A 14,535-nucleotide genomic window follows, 5' to 3' on the forward strand; every position below is an offset into this window, starting at 1 on the left:
TATACATGGGATCGGATTCTTCAAACAAGTTTGGAAGATAAAGCCTTGTGTAGATTTATCACATTTTCTCTCTCTATTTCGACCCTAGATTTATAGGTGGAGATATTTATCTTCAAAAAAAAAACGAAAAAAGAAAGAAAAAGAAAAAAATATATATAATAGGTGTTAGTTAGGTGGAATCTGAACAGGACTTGGTGGCTACAACCATTAAGGCTTGCTTCATAAAGATTCCAACAAAAAGAATTCGAACGGGACTTGCTGGCGGCAATCATCAAGGTTCGATTCATATGAATTCTTGGATATAGGTCAAAAAGAAGTGAACATGACTTAGTGGCAACCACCATTAAGGCTTGATTCATGGAAGTCTGTCCAATTTTGGTCAATGATCTTGCAATATAAGCAGACTTTAACTAAAGAGAGAAATTAGTAGAAAAAAAAGATATGAACTAACTTTTACCTGCAGATCCATATAATTGTTTGAAAATTCTTGCATCTTGTGATCGATACTCCCAAGGTAAAGCATGCACTTTTATTTATGTTAAGAAATGAAGTTAATCTATACTAAAAACAAATAGTCTTTGTTTGTGTTGCAGTTTTACATAAATATTTGTAAGACTTTTTGAAAAATATTACATAAAATAATAAATTATTTTTGCCTAATTGCCAATAAAGTTTGGACATAATTTACGTTTTATTAGTTTAATTTTTTTTTAAAATGTTTTTGGTTTGTTGATTGCATAGAGTATATTATTATTTTACAAATGAATAGACTTTTTTTTGTCAACCAATGAATATTGACCATTCTTCCTATTATTTTGTAAGTTGTCGTTCATATTATAATTTGTTGTTGGTATTTAATATAAATAAATTTGAAGTTAAACTAATTTATTAGACATGACCCTTTAGATTCTTTACTTTTGTTCATTTATGTTATAAACATTGTTCTCTAAATAGCTTTTTCAACCAAAATTGTATGAGATAATTTTAGTTTATGTATTATATGAAACTTATCGGTGAACAAATTATATATTTATAAGAAATTTTCATGTAGTTTAATTTATTGTTAATGACATTAATATTTATTAAGATCAGGTAAACATGGATTGCTTCGTATTACATAAGAATAGGAAAACTACTAATACATAATAATGGAAAGATAACATCTAATAGGAAAAGGAAATAGGGTTTCCTTTTCTCCTAGTCTTGTTGCCGCCTCTCTCTCTCTCCTCTAGGTCGGCTCTCTCTCTCCTTAAGTCGGCTAGGATGTGGCCGACTCTTTCTCCCTTGGACACGGCCGCGGTTGGGCCTGGTCGTGGCCTGATGGGCCTTCTCTTCTGGTCTTGGTTAATGGCAATCCACTCTATGATTCATAACACTCCCCCTTGGATGCCATAACCATACAGGATTTGTAGTACGCTTAATGTTGCCTCATTAAAACCTTATCAGGAAAACCCAGTGGGACAAAACCATGATGAAGGAAAAAGAGTACAACACGCACTACTCCCCCTGATGTGAACCTCAGTGTAGGTTCTACATTCCACGCATCTAATGCGTGATCTATCCTGTCTGTATAGGAAGGGAATAATCGGCCAGTTTCTTTACTGAGCCGTAACTAGACCACTTTGACCTTTCATGGTCGTCTCTCATGTCCTTTGACATCGAGTGTCCCGGTAAAGCATGTGTGTTAGGCAATGTGAACCACATTGTCCTCGGGGATCACTTGTTGGTCTTTACAAAACGTGTTTGCATGTGTCCATAGTCTAGACGTGATTGTCTACTTATCAAACTCCTTTACTTAGGTCGGACAGACCAAGTTCTTATGGACAGCATACTAAAGATGGTTATCATTCGACCATGTTTCAATCTGGTCGATCTATGTCCAGGTCATAGACCTCGTCTATACATGTCTACTATTTATCTCATGAGTGTTCAGGATCAATGATCTTTGCTGTGAGTTTATAATCTCTTATCATTGCTCTGTGGCCGAACACTCTCATGTATCTCACATGTGAACATCGATCTCTTTGCCTTAGGTAATGCCGTATTGCAACCTGATGGTTGATCTTTTGTTTCTACTCGCCCGTGATCAAGGAATAATGGCCGGACGCCTTTAGTTGAAGGGCTAGACGTCCTTTGCTGAAGAGCCGGACGCCTTTAGACGGACAGAGCCAGACGCCTTTAGCCGAAGGGGCCGGATGACTTTATCCGAACGTCCTTAGCCGGACACCCACATAGATTTTATCCTATATCTACTAACCTCTTTTAGGTTTAGTACAAGCACAAGGGATTTCTGAATGTATATGGACTGTTATTGGATTGTCTTTTATACAACTCCAAGATCATGTCGTGATCAATTTCTTTTACATACTTTATGCAGTTGCTTTTCAGTCCATGAATCAGCTTAGGAACAAAGCTGTTCTCTTATCTTATTTTATCTTATCCAGTGATCCATATGCTGCTTACTACATCTGTATTGTATCTAATTCTTTCTTATGACCAGACTTGGTTTAATATCGAAAATCTGTAGCAGCATCCACCACATAGGAGTTCATCTCCTTATAATCTGTTCCTTTGATCTCTATGAGCACCTTGTGTAACAGGCTATGATCTAATGCTGTTAGTAGGAGGATATTAACACTCTAGACCACGTGATCATGTGTCTTCTCTCACGGTTTCTTTCCTTCTCACAAGATCCATCTATTTCACTGGTTTATCAGATGGCGTTTCTGTATATGTACATGGCCAATACGCCCATCTCTCTTTAGATACTTTGAACCTCCACGTTTATCTTTCTAATCTTTATAATCTTTCATGATTGTATGAGTACTCATTCGTGGGTTCATGATCCTCGCTTATCTCTTTATGTTCAAGTGCTATTCTCTTATGTATCTTTATAAATGTTTGTGTGTGTCGACACCTACATGTGGTTCCATTATGTTCCAGACATGATCTGATCATTTTGAGATTTCATTATCTAGGACCTTTGTGACCTAGTAGCTTGGCGTCCCAAGTTACATGGTTTGGTACCTTAGATGTGTAGCTGCGCAGCCTTTTCTGAATGTCTGTATGGTTTCTCTTATAATCTCGGATCTATCATTCTATGCACCTTTTCTTTCTATCCGAGTTTCCTTAATCTTATGGAACACTTGTTCTATCTTGTATAGACTCTATAGCAACTTGATTATGTCTCTTCTAGGACTTTAAATTTCGTTTGGTGCTAAGCTGGTTAGTCATTCTTTTCGGGTCAGTGTCTGGCATCTCGATTAGCTTCCCAATTGGCTATCTTTATATTATCTTTCTTTGGACGTCTTATATCATAATGTATAGTCTGAGGATCTTGTCAAGACAATGATGGTTAAAACCATTCTTATCATTCCTTTACTCTTTCTTTATCCAGCTTATAATCTTTCTCCTTTAATGTTGGATGGACGGATTCATTCCGTGCACTTGGCCACAATCTGATCACCCATGTTTGGCTCAAGTATTCTTTATAATTTGTGGGAGAAAGTAATACTCCTATCCAACATATATTCCCAATCCTCTTCTGAGATTCCATCTTAGACGGCACACACATGTATGTGGTGGTTTATTCAAAATCTCTTAAGATGGTGTATGTCTGGTTTTAATGACCTGTATTCATTTTTAAGATGGGAATATCTATGCTCACTTATATGGCCTGATGCATATTATCATTCTGTACATGTAAATTCATAATGTCCCCAAGCATATAGGTAATGGCCGAACCTTTTATAGGTAATGGCCTCTCCGGCCGGTTATTTCCTTTGCGGCCGAGCCATGTCTCTCATGGTCTCTTCGGCCGAGTAATGGGTTGTGTGCGGCCAAGCCTGCACTATACGGCCAAGTCACGGCCAAGTCATGGCCAAGTCACGGCCAAGCCATTTATAGGTGATGGCCTCTTTGGTTTGGCCGTTTGTATCATGGCCTTCTACGGCCGAGAAATGGTCCTTTATGGCCGAGTAATGGCTGAGCTATATAACATGGTCTTTAGACCATAGTACACGAACTTGTAGTATTGATCATGGGTTTATCCTCTCTCCCCCTCATGACCATACTATAAGTTCGTGGTGCTTGGGACAATTAAGCCTAATGAGTTTCCCTATGTGTACATGTTTCACAACGTGAGATCTTTACGGGATAACTCTGTGCCTTTTCAATATTAATCTTTGCATCAAGTTCTATACTAGGATGGCTAATCCTATCATGCCATATAGTGTAAAATTTCGTGGGATATGTCATTATAGTCACCACTTCTCTTGCCTCTTATCATACTGATCTTGTAGCATAGTTTTAAATCAGTAGAGATCATAGGTATAGTCTCGACCACTTATAAGGTCTTAGGCGTTTTCTTTAAAAACTGAAGGAACTTGTTTCCTTCTTGCCCATTGTTTCTATTTGGAAACCATATTTTCATAACACAATGGGTCACATTATTTGGGTGTGTATAATGCCTTATAGGCAATGCCTTGGCCATAGTTTCTTTACTATGCTTACTATACCCATTCATGATTTCTTACTTGGTTTTATTCCCTTTAGGAACCTCTTTAAAAACATTTATATGTTCAAGTAAGATTAGGCAAGATTCAATAAACTCAAAACCAATTCCATTATATATATAAAAATCGTGAATGACACTTAGGTTAAAGCAAATCACAAGTCAAGGACTTAAAATAAAATGTCGAGATCTTTTCTATAAGTTAATGGATAAGCCGGCCACAGCTTATGTTGCATTGGACACGGCTGCCTTGGATTCATCCTGATCCATCAGTCTTATTTGTATCAGGGTATCTCATCTCACTGCTCCTCTTTAGTACCTTGTCATTCTCAATCACCGTTAGGCAAGAGATCAAGTCATTGTAAGTGGTAGAACCTTTTTCTATACAGATATGTTTTGACAACAAATCTTCTGGATGGAATGTGGAGTATGTCTTGAATAGACAATCATTATCTGTTACCTCTTCTCCACATAATCTCAGTTGGTACACGACCCTGGACAAGGCAAGGTGAAACTCGGCCACTGTCTCAAAGTATTGGAATCTGAGACTCATCCATTCATGTCTGACCTTTGGTAATAACACCATAGTGTATCTGGACTTTAATTATGTCCAAATGTCACGAGGATTCTCAATATGTAGATACTGATTTCTCAGTTCCTCAGTGAGATGATGGCGCATTATTGTAATGGCTCTTAACTTTTCACTTCTAGTTGCATAATCACTCTGAATGATACTCCTTCCGAGTCCTCTTGATTTCAGGGTAACTGAAGTGTTCATTGCCCATTCTAGATAATTATCTCCAGAGAGATTTAGAATGGCATAATCCATAGGCTTAAATCTTGGCATCTGAAATCATATTATCAATCAATTCTTGCAACCAATTCAAATAATCAGTGCATATGATTTCATAAGTCTCTCTATGATACTTGGACCATACGGTCATGTATTGTGATGCTTAGACCTAACGGCCATTTTGTGATACAACGATCTTAAGGATCGGATCATGATGTAATCTGGTTTATATATCCATCCGGATACTAGGCCACACGGCCATATAGATATGCATTAAGCCACACGGCTTTCAATATCAATCAAGGGCACAAGGCCGCGAGTATGAATTAGGCCACACGGCCACATAGTAATACAAAACAAGATTACCTATCTAGATGCATTCAATCTAGTTGCATATCTATTAGAATCAAGCAATCTAGCAACCTAACTCTCATTCAATACAATGTTAAACTTTCGATCTTTAAAGTTTTGTGAGATTTTAAGGTTTCAAGGCCTTTAGGAATTTAAAACTAGATTTAGGGTTTTAAAACATTCAAGTAGCCGATTAAGGGTTTCAAGGCCTTAGGATTTCAAATTCGAGATTTAGATCTATCAATCCTAAAATCTCAGATCAATCAAACAATCAAAACAATTTATAAACCTTAATGATCAATAGATCAGATGAAGTTAAAACCAATTTTGGTTTTTAGGGTTTCTAGGGTTTTCGATTCCAGATTTAGGGTTTCTTATAATTCAGATCAGAAACCATAAAACAATCAAACATGTTCTAGTTGGAATCGATTCAATTGCTAGTTATGAGATTGTCGATTTTAATTCCTATCAATTTTAGGGTTTCATCACTATGTTCTCAGATTAACGGTATACCTCTGTTTGTAGGGTTGAACCGGACCACCAAGAGAGAACGGATGAACCTCTATTTCTTATAGACACGAGCTGGCTCCTTATCGGGTCGCAAGCTGGGATGGGATGCGAGCTGTCTTCTTATCGGGTCTGCGTATGGTCGCGTGCTGAGGACGTCGGTCGCGTTCTGAGTTGAACGGGACACGTCTACTACTCTCTATCGGGTTCGCGAGCGGCTGAGCAGGATTGCAAGATGACTGTGATGCGAACGTGAGCTGGCTCTGTTGTGAACTGTGAGCTGCGGATGTCTAGGATCAGAAACACCTTAGGGCTGGAGCTGATCGGATGTATGCAAGCCAAAACGCAAGCAAGAACAATTTAGGGTTCTTTGCACCAACTCCTCTCAGCTCATGAAACAAAACAAAAAGCATTGGATTACATGAACAGCTTAATCTAAACAAGGTATCATCAAACAACTGAGGTATGATAAACTTATCTTTTAACAGAATTTGAATTTGGCTAGAAAATCTTGTTGGTTCGGATTAGGGTTCCAAAGACCAAGACGGCGCCGAGTATTGTTTCTGCGAGTGAGGGCGCGTCTGAGATCGGATCGACGAACGGTATTCACCGATGGATTCGTCTCGCCAAGAGATTAAATTTGATATGTGGATCGTCGTCTGGTTCCTCAGGGTTGGATAGATTGATCGATTTGAAGTTACGCCTGATTTAGGGTTTATGTGTGACGGATTTTAGGTTATGGTTTTGTCTCAGGGTTTGGAGTCTATCGTGCTGATAACGTGTTGTGATTCGAAGGTTTAGAAACTGAATAATTCTCTGTGTTTCTTTTTGTATATTATTAATGATCAAAAGGGGTTCCTTATATAAGGATTACAAGAAGAAGATAAATGGAAAGTATCCAAAACCTAAACTCACTAAAAATAGAAAAACAACTAATACATAATAATGAAAAGATAACATCTAATAGGAAAAGAAAATTGGGTTTCCTTTTCTCCTAGTCTTGTGGCCGCCTCTCTCTCTCCTCTGGGTCGGCTCTCTCTCTCCTTAAGTCGGCTAGGATGTGGCTGACTCTTTCTCCCTTTGACACGGCCGCGGTTGGGCCTGGTCGTGGCCTGATGGGCCTTCTATTCTGGTCTTGGTTAATGGCAATCCACTCTATGATTCATAACACATCGGTCATTCTTCTTATTGTTTTGTAGGATGTCACTCATAATATAATTTTATTGTTGGTATTACATATAAATTTAGGGGGATTTGCCAATTATGAATCAAAACTTAACTTTGATAGCAAAAGTATACCCAAACTTGAATCAATTGCAAAACTAACCTAAAAGCCTTGTGAAACTACCGCCAGTCTCTTGTAACCAAACAAAAAAACATAAGCCATTTTTACGAATATAGCCCTAGTAAGTTGTCTGAGTCATCTGAGATGCTAGAAGTCGTCTGATGTAGTTGATCTTAAAAATAATTTATAAATTAAAAAAAAAAACATTTTGACAAATGTAAAATTAAAATCATGTAATTATAAACAGTTTTAAGTAATATAAATTAAGATATAATAAAATTGAATAATTTTCAGCATAGATGAGTGAAAGTAGTTAATAATGCTATTCTTTGGTTTTACGGTTTGACAACATATGTTGTAGTATTATATGTATTTTTAGGGTTAGATTCTGGAAAGCTTGAATGTTTTTTTTTTTTAATTAAATTTTTACCTATAAGTGTTTATTTTTGTGTATAGTAAACATTTTTGAAGTTTAATTTGATTTTATAAAGTGTTTAGTTACTTAATTAAGTTTAGGCGTTATGTTTAGGGTCTATACGACTAACTTGTAAGTCGTCTGGTGAATAATTTAAACCAGACGACTTACATGTAAGTCGTCCAAATATTCCCGCCTAAAATTTTTACAAAAAATATTTTTCCGCTTAAATAATTTAACCCAGGTGACTTACTTGTAAGTCGTCTGTGAAGTCTTCTATTTCAGTTCCTGCTAAAAATATTAAAGTCTTTTGTGTGTCTTACAAGTAAATCGTCTAGGAAGTCGTCTGAATCAAAAATATTTAACCTAATTGAATTTCTTGTCTCCCTATATAAAGAAAAATCTACATGTTCTCTCTCTTTCTCTCAAATGGCTGCAACAAAAATGTAATGTTCATCATTCTAAAATTCCTCAACCTCTCTCTAACCTCTTTGAACTTATAAACACTAAGCTTTATATCAATTTTTTTTTTTTTTGTCTCATGTCTTTCTCACTAATTTATCTTGTTTGTTGCAGGTTTTTCATCACATGGTTCTCATCTTCCACTCATTTAAAGGTAGATCTATCAATTTTAGATATGTATTTTTGTGTGTTCTATAAAAGTAGATTTATCTAATCTTCCACTCAAATTCTTTGTTTTTAAGCCATTTGAATGTTTTTGGATATCCAGGTTTTTCAGATTTGGATTTGGATATGCATGTTTTTCAGATCTGGAAGACGTATGGGACGACTTACCTGTTAGTCGTCTAAAATATAATGCGGTAGACGACTTCTAGGAAGTCTTCCATACGAATTTCAGGAAAATTACTAGAAGTCGTCTGACTGAGTCTTCTCCCATGTGATCCCTTTTATAACAGATCTGAGCGTTTTGGTAAGTTTTTTTGTCTGATTTTTCTTCATTTGGTAAATTTATATTGTATAAAGTTCTTACTTTTTTCCCAAACTAAAACTCTCCAAACCCACTCTAATCTATTTGACTTGAAAAGACCAAACTTTATATGAATTTTTCAGTTTTGTCTCATATCTTTCTCACTAATCTATCTTTTTTTGCAGGTTTTTAATCAGATGGTTCTCATCTTCCACTCATTTAAAGGTAGATCTATTAATTTTAGATATGTATTTTTGTGTGTTCTATAAAGGTAGATTTATCTAATTTTCCACTCATTTTCTCTGTTTTTAAGTCATTTGAACATTTTTTGATATGCAGGTTTTTAAGATCTGGATTTGATATGCAGGTTTTTTTCAGATCTGGAAGACTTCTGGGACGACTTACCTCTTAGTCATCTAAAATATAATGTGCTAGACGACTTGCTGGAAGACGAAGTCTTCTTCCATATCAAGTGGAGTCCAAGCTTGTCTTTTTAAATGAATGATCTATAATAGTTTTGTTTGTGGTCAATTTTGTGATTTGCATGTCTACTATTTTAGTTGTGATTTTTTTTGTAAAATCAGTAATAATGTTTCCCAAGATGTAATATATGTGCTAACAATGTGTTTACACATTTACAAATCAATGAAATAATATAATTCAATAGCCTTTTTCTTATCTTTACATATACAATAATAAACTCCAATGGTCTTCTTTTCATCTTATTACACAAGATGTTGGTAGCCTCATATTGATACAACATTTTAAGAAGCATTTTAACCCTTCTTCCAATTCATAACAATAATCATCATTGGTGTCTATAATATTAATACTTAAGAGATGGAAACAAACAATAGTAACTAGTCAAAGCAAATCACATTTTCACAAGTTTGTGTTGAAAAACTTAGTCAAATTTAATAAAACTAAGGGAGAAAACATATTTTGAAAATATGAGTTTTACATATCTTGAAGTTACTTATCACTCTAAAATATACACTTTATTCAAAAAACTAGCGTAGAAGACTGCCACAGAAGTCTTCTCGGATCAGTTAGAAGCTTTAATTAACGTGAATGTTGGTAACCTCATAAATATCACTAATTAAGTTATAAATTTCATTCAATAGCCCTAATATTGACTAATATACATGAATTAACAAAAAAAAATATTAAAAAGTCTTTATAGGTTTAGAGAAAATGAAAGTTTATTAAACATTGACGCAGACGACTTCCACGGAGGTCGTCTGGATGACTTTCACGGAGGTCGTCTGGACGACTTCTAAGAAGTCGTCCATTTAGGTTAGTTTTGCAATTGATTTTCAACTTAGAAGACTTACAGGTTAGTCGTCCACCTTTGTTTGATAAAAAACATCGAGACGACTTACATGTAAGGCGTGTAGGGAAAACGGGTTAGTTTTGCATCTGACCGGAATGTGTCAAAAATTTGACTTTTCCTAGACGACTTACAAAAAATTAATATTTTGTTTTTTCTGGACGACTAACTTGTAAGTCGTCTCAGGTTAGTTTTGCAATTGAATTATTAAACAAAAAAAAAAATTTCTAGACAACTTACACGTTAGTCGTCTCGAGTTTTTTTCCTAGACAACTAACATGTAAGTCGTCCAAGATAAGCAAGGTTTGACCAGAATCTCGGAATAAAATTCTGGATGACTTACATGTAAGTCGTCAAACGGACGACTTCCGTGTAAGTCGTCTAGAAAAAAAAAACTTTTTTGTTAAATATTTCTATTGCAAAACTAACCTGAGACGATTTACATGCAAGTCATCTAGAAAAAAAATATATTAATTTTTTAATTTTCTACGGGACGACTAACTTGTAAGTCGTCGAGGAAAAGTCAAATTTCTGACACATTCCGGTCAAATGCAAAACTAACCCGTTTTCCCGAGACGACTTACATGTATGTCGTCTCGATTTGTTTTTTTTTTATCATACAAAGGTGGACGACAAACCTGTAACTCGTCTAGAAAAAATAAATTAAAAGTTAATTGCAAAACGAACCTCTGCATTGACCAGACGACTTCCAAGTAAGTTGTCTACATCCAGAAGACTTACCTGTAAGTCGTCTGGACGAACAGATCTAGGAAAAAATCTCAATTTCATAGTTTCAACCAGGAAGATAACTTGTTTAGCACACATAAGTCTTCTCCAAGCACCCAGAATCTCAAACAAAAGTGACTCACCAAAAATCGTAAGCTTCAATGGCTCTATGAACCATAAAAAATTTAGAATAAAAATTTTGGGTTTTTTTGATGAATATGGAGAAAAAGTGAAAGAGATGTTGTTTTTAGTTCATAAGAATTGAGAAAGAAAGAGTGTAAATCGATTTTTAGGTGCATTAAGAGCTTCAAATTGGTTGTTCATGGTTGTTGGTGTATTGATGGCAATGTCAATATTGTGAATATTTGAGGAAGATGAGGATGATAGAGTAAAATATGTATTTTTGAAAAAAAATAAAAAAAAAAGTGATGGCATTTTCGTGAATAATCTGAACTTTGGGGATGAAAGAAGCAAGCCAAAGTTCCAAAAAAAAACATGAGTTAGTTTTTTGTTTCATTTCATGTTTTGAGTCATATTTGCAAAAATCCCATAAATTTATTTGAAATTTAACTAATTTATTAGACGTAATACTTTAGACTCTTTATATTTTCATCTTTGTTATAAATATTTTTATCAAATATCTTTTTCAACCATTTATGTTTCAGATCATTTTAATTTTATGTAATATATGGAACCTAGAATTTTATCGGTGATATATATTTATAAGAAGTCATCATATTGTTTATTTTATTGTTAATGACATTATCTATACTCTATATAAGATGATAGTGTTGATTACAATTTCAAAAATTTGATGAGTAAGTAAATTTGTTAATTTCTTTTGACTGAAAAGAATCAGTTTAAATATTTAAATGATCTTCTTATTAACAGTATGTGTTTCACATATTATTCTTAAATGTGGTTCTTTTAAAATATTTTTTTTCTAAGTCAAAGAATAAATTGGCTCCGTATAAATTAAAAAAACCTGAAACCACCAATTTTTTAATATTTTTAAAAACCATGTAAAATCTATTATAAATTTAGATAATTATTTATAGTCTATACAACTACTTAAAAATCTATATTAAATTTCATGTTAACTTTCTTCTATTTTTATTAGTCTCAAAAAATTTATATTAATTATATATATTATATTCTAATATATATGATGTTTTTATTCTGTAACATACTTAGAACATAATTTTTTAATAATCTCTTTGACGTTCTTTCCAAATAATTGGCATGTATGTAATGTTGATATTTAAAATAATATACCTTAAGTTACAAAAAAAAAATAATAATAATAATAATATCCCTTATATTTTTTTTACATTATTTGATATTGATTTGCTTTTTATGTTTAAAACAAACATTTGTTTCTGAAAATCTTGATATTTTTGAATTCTATGTGTAAATTCCCCTTTTTAATATTATGTTGTATTAACTTTTAAAATATTTGTGTTTTAAATTTTTATGTTTAAATTCTTGAAGTTTATATTCTTTTTAAAAGATATATAAGTTAGTTTTATGTTAAGTTTCCAAAAACTATTATATATGTCAAGTTAATTCTTTTATTGAGTTTTAAAGTTTATCTTAATTTATATGAAAATTTATTTTAGTTTAAACGATTTGTTTTTTTTTTTGAATTTTTGACATTTTATTTTACCTCATTCCATAAAAGATTCTATCACATCCGATGTGGTCATCATCCTTCTAGAAACTATTACTGAAATCAAAGTCAAGCATCTTCGTAACCCCACAGCCGATGCAACAGGGACAGACCTAGGCAAGATCTAGGTGGGGCAAGTGCTGCATGCATACTTTTTTTTTTCATTAGTTGCATTGAAAATCAAGGATATTAAATGTCTTATAATCTCCAATGCCCCCACTCACCTTTTTTTACGACTTTGACATTTTATTAAGTATACCCCATGTTGTTAAATTTGCTAGATCTGCCCCTATGTGCAATGGGTCCAGTCAAACATCAACCGGTCTCATAATTTATCAAAAAGCGTCAAGATGCACCACTCATTTGCCTTTAGTTGGCACACTGAGTCGCGGTTTAGCTGCTTATAGGCTTCTCCCGACAGTTTTCCCTTCAGCTCTTCGGCTTGTTTGTTTGTAAGCTCAAATATAGTAATCAATGTTCTGACTTGTTGTATTGTCTCTGTGTAACGAAGTCATTATGTTTCACTTGTATTTGATGTTTCCTTCACAAAAATATGAGCAAATCTCTTAGCCGCTTTAATTTTTGATCTAGACCACATTATTTCTTTGTTTCGTTTCTCTCTACTTGAATTATAATAAGAACAATATAATCAAAGAGATCGTCTGCATATATATAACTTGACAACATGCCATTGAAGTTAATTAATTGGAAATTTAGTTGAAATCTCTAATATTACTTTTTAGTCTAGTTTTCTGTTTTTATAATTTAGTTTTACATTACTGAAAGTCTTCAGTGCAATGTATTTTTAACAATTTTCATACAATTTCCTATGTCAGAAGAGAAAGCTCATGATTTTCTTGAACATGTTAAATATAATAAAACGTTTTGTGTAGGAGTTTAGCTAACTCAAGGTATCGACCATCCAATATAAACAATTTTTTGGAAATACTGATTTTTGAAACTAGTAAATTAAAATGATGATTTGTCATATTTAGATTTGTGGTTTTAAATCATATGTGTTTTAACTTCTTATAGCTTCGATTAAAAACTTTTGTATTCTATTTTTATAAATGTAAATTTTCCAAAAAAATATATGTAATTTTTAAAAAACTTCGTTAGTTTATGTTATTGATATGTAATTCAAAATTATATATGATTTAAATTATTAAAGGTTTGATTTTTAAAAAGTTTTGTATTTAATTTTTTTTTTTTGGGTTTTTTTAAAAAATCATATATATCTTATTTATTTTTATTGAATATTGTTTTATTAGTAACCGTATTTGTACAGATCTCTAATTGTGGACAATTATATATTTGGAAATTTTGACATTTTAAAAATAGTAAACTAAAATAATGATTTAGCATATTATAATTGGTGGTTTTAAATCTATGTGGACTTCTTCAATGGCTTATAGCTTCAACATATTATAACAAGAAGTAATTGTTTTGTTAATATTACTATTCTGCTTTTTATTTCTCATTTTACTATAACATATACCAATTTAAGCAAGAATACAAATGTTAATATTTATTTTATTAGTTTAAGTTATATATATATAATATTAATTTTTTTGGAGATATTAACATTTAAAAAAATAATAAAATAATCTGTTATTGCTTTCTATTTTGGTATAAAATTTATTTTAGATTTATTATAGAGAAATTCCCTATGATAGACCTAAAATGGTTTTTTGTCACAAATATAGATCTTAAAAAAAAAATGACCAAAATAGACATAAATGTTTTATCAAAAGAAGTAAATACACACTTATACCACTAGGGTTAATTAATCTAGACATTAGGGTTTAGAGTTAAGGGGTGGGTATTAGGGTTTAGGGTTAAAGGTTTCGGGTTCAGGGTTTAGGGTTTATGGTTTAGAGTTTAGGGTTTATGGTTTAGAGTTGAGGAGTGGAGTTTTGGGGATAGGATTTAAAATTTTAAAAATTTAAAAAAATTTAAAATTTTCAAAATAGAAAATGCTGTTTTGGTCATTTTAATTTTTTAGGTCAATTTTTGTG

This window comes from Brassica napus, chromosome A7, assembly GCF_020379485.1.
Source record: "Brassica napus cultivar Da-Ae chromosome A7, Da-Ae, whole genome shotgun sequence".
In the NCBI taxonomy this organism is placed as follows: domain Eukaryota; kingdom Viridiplantae; phylum Streptophyta; class Magnoliopsida; order Brassicales; family Brassicaceae; genus Brassica; species Brassica napus.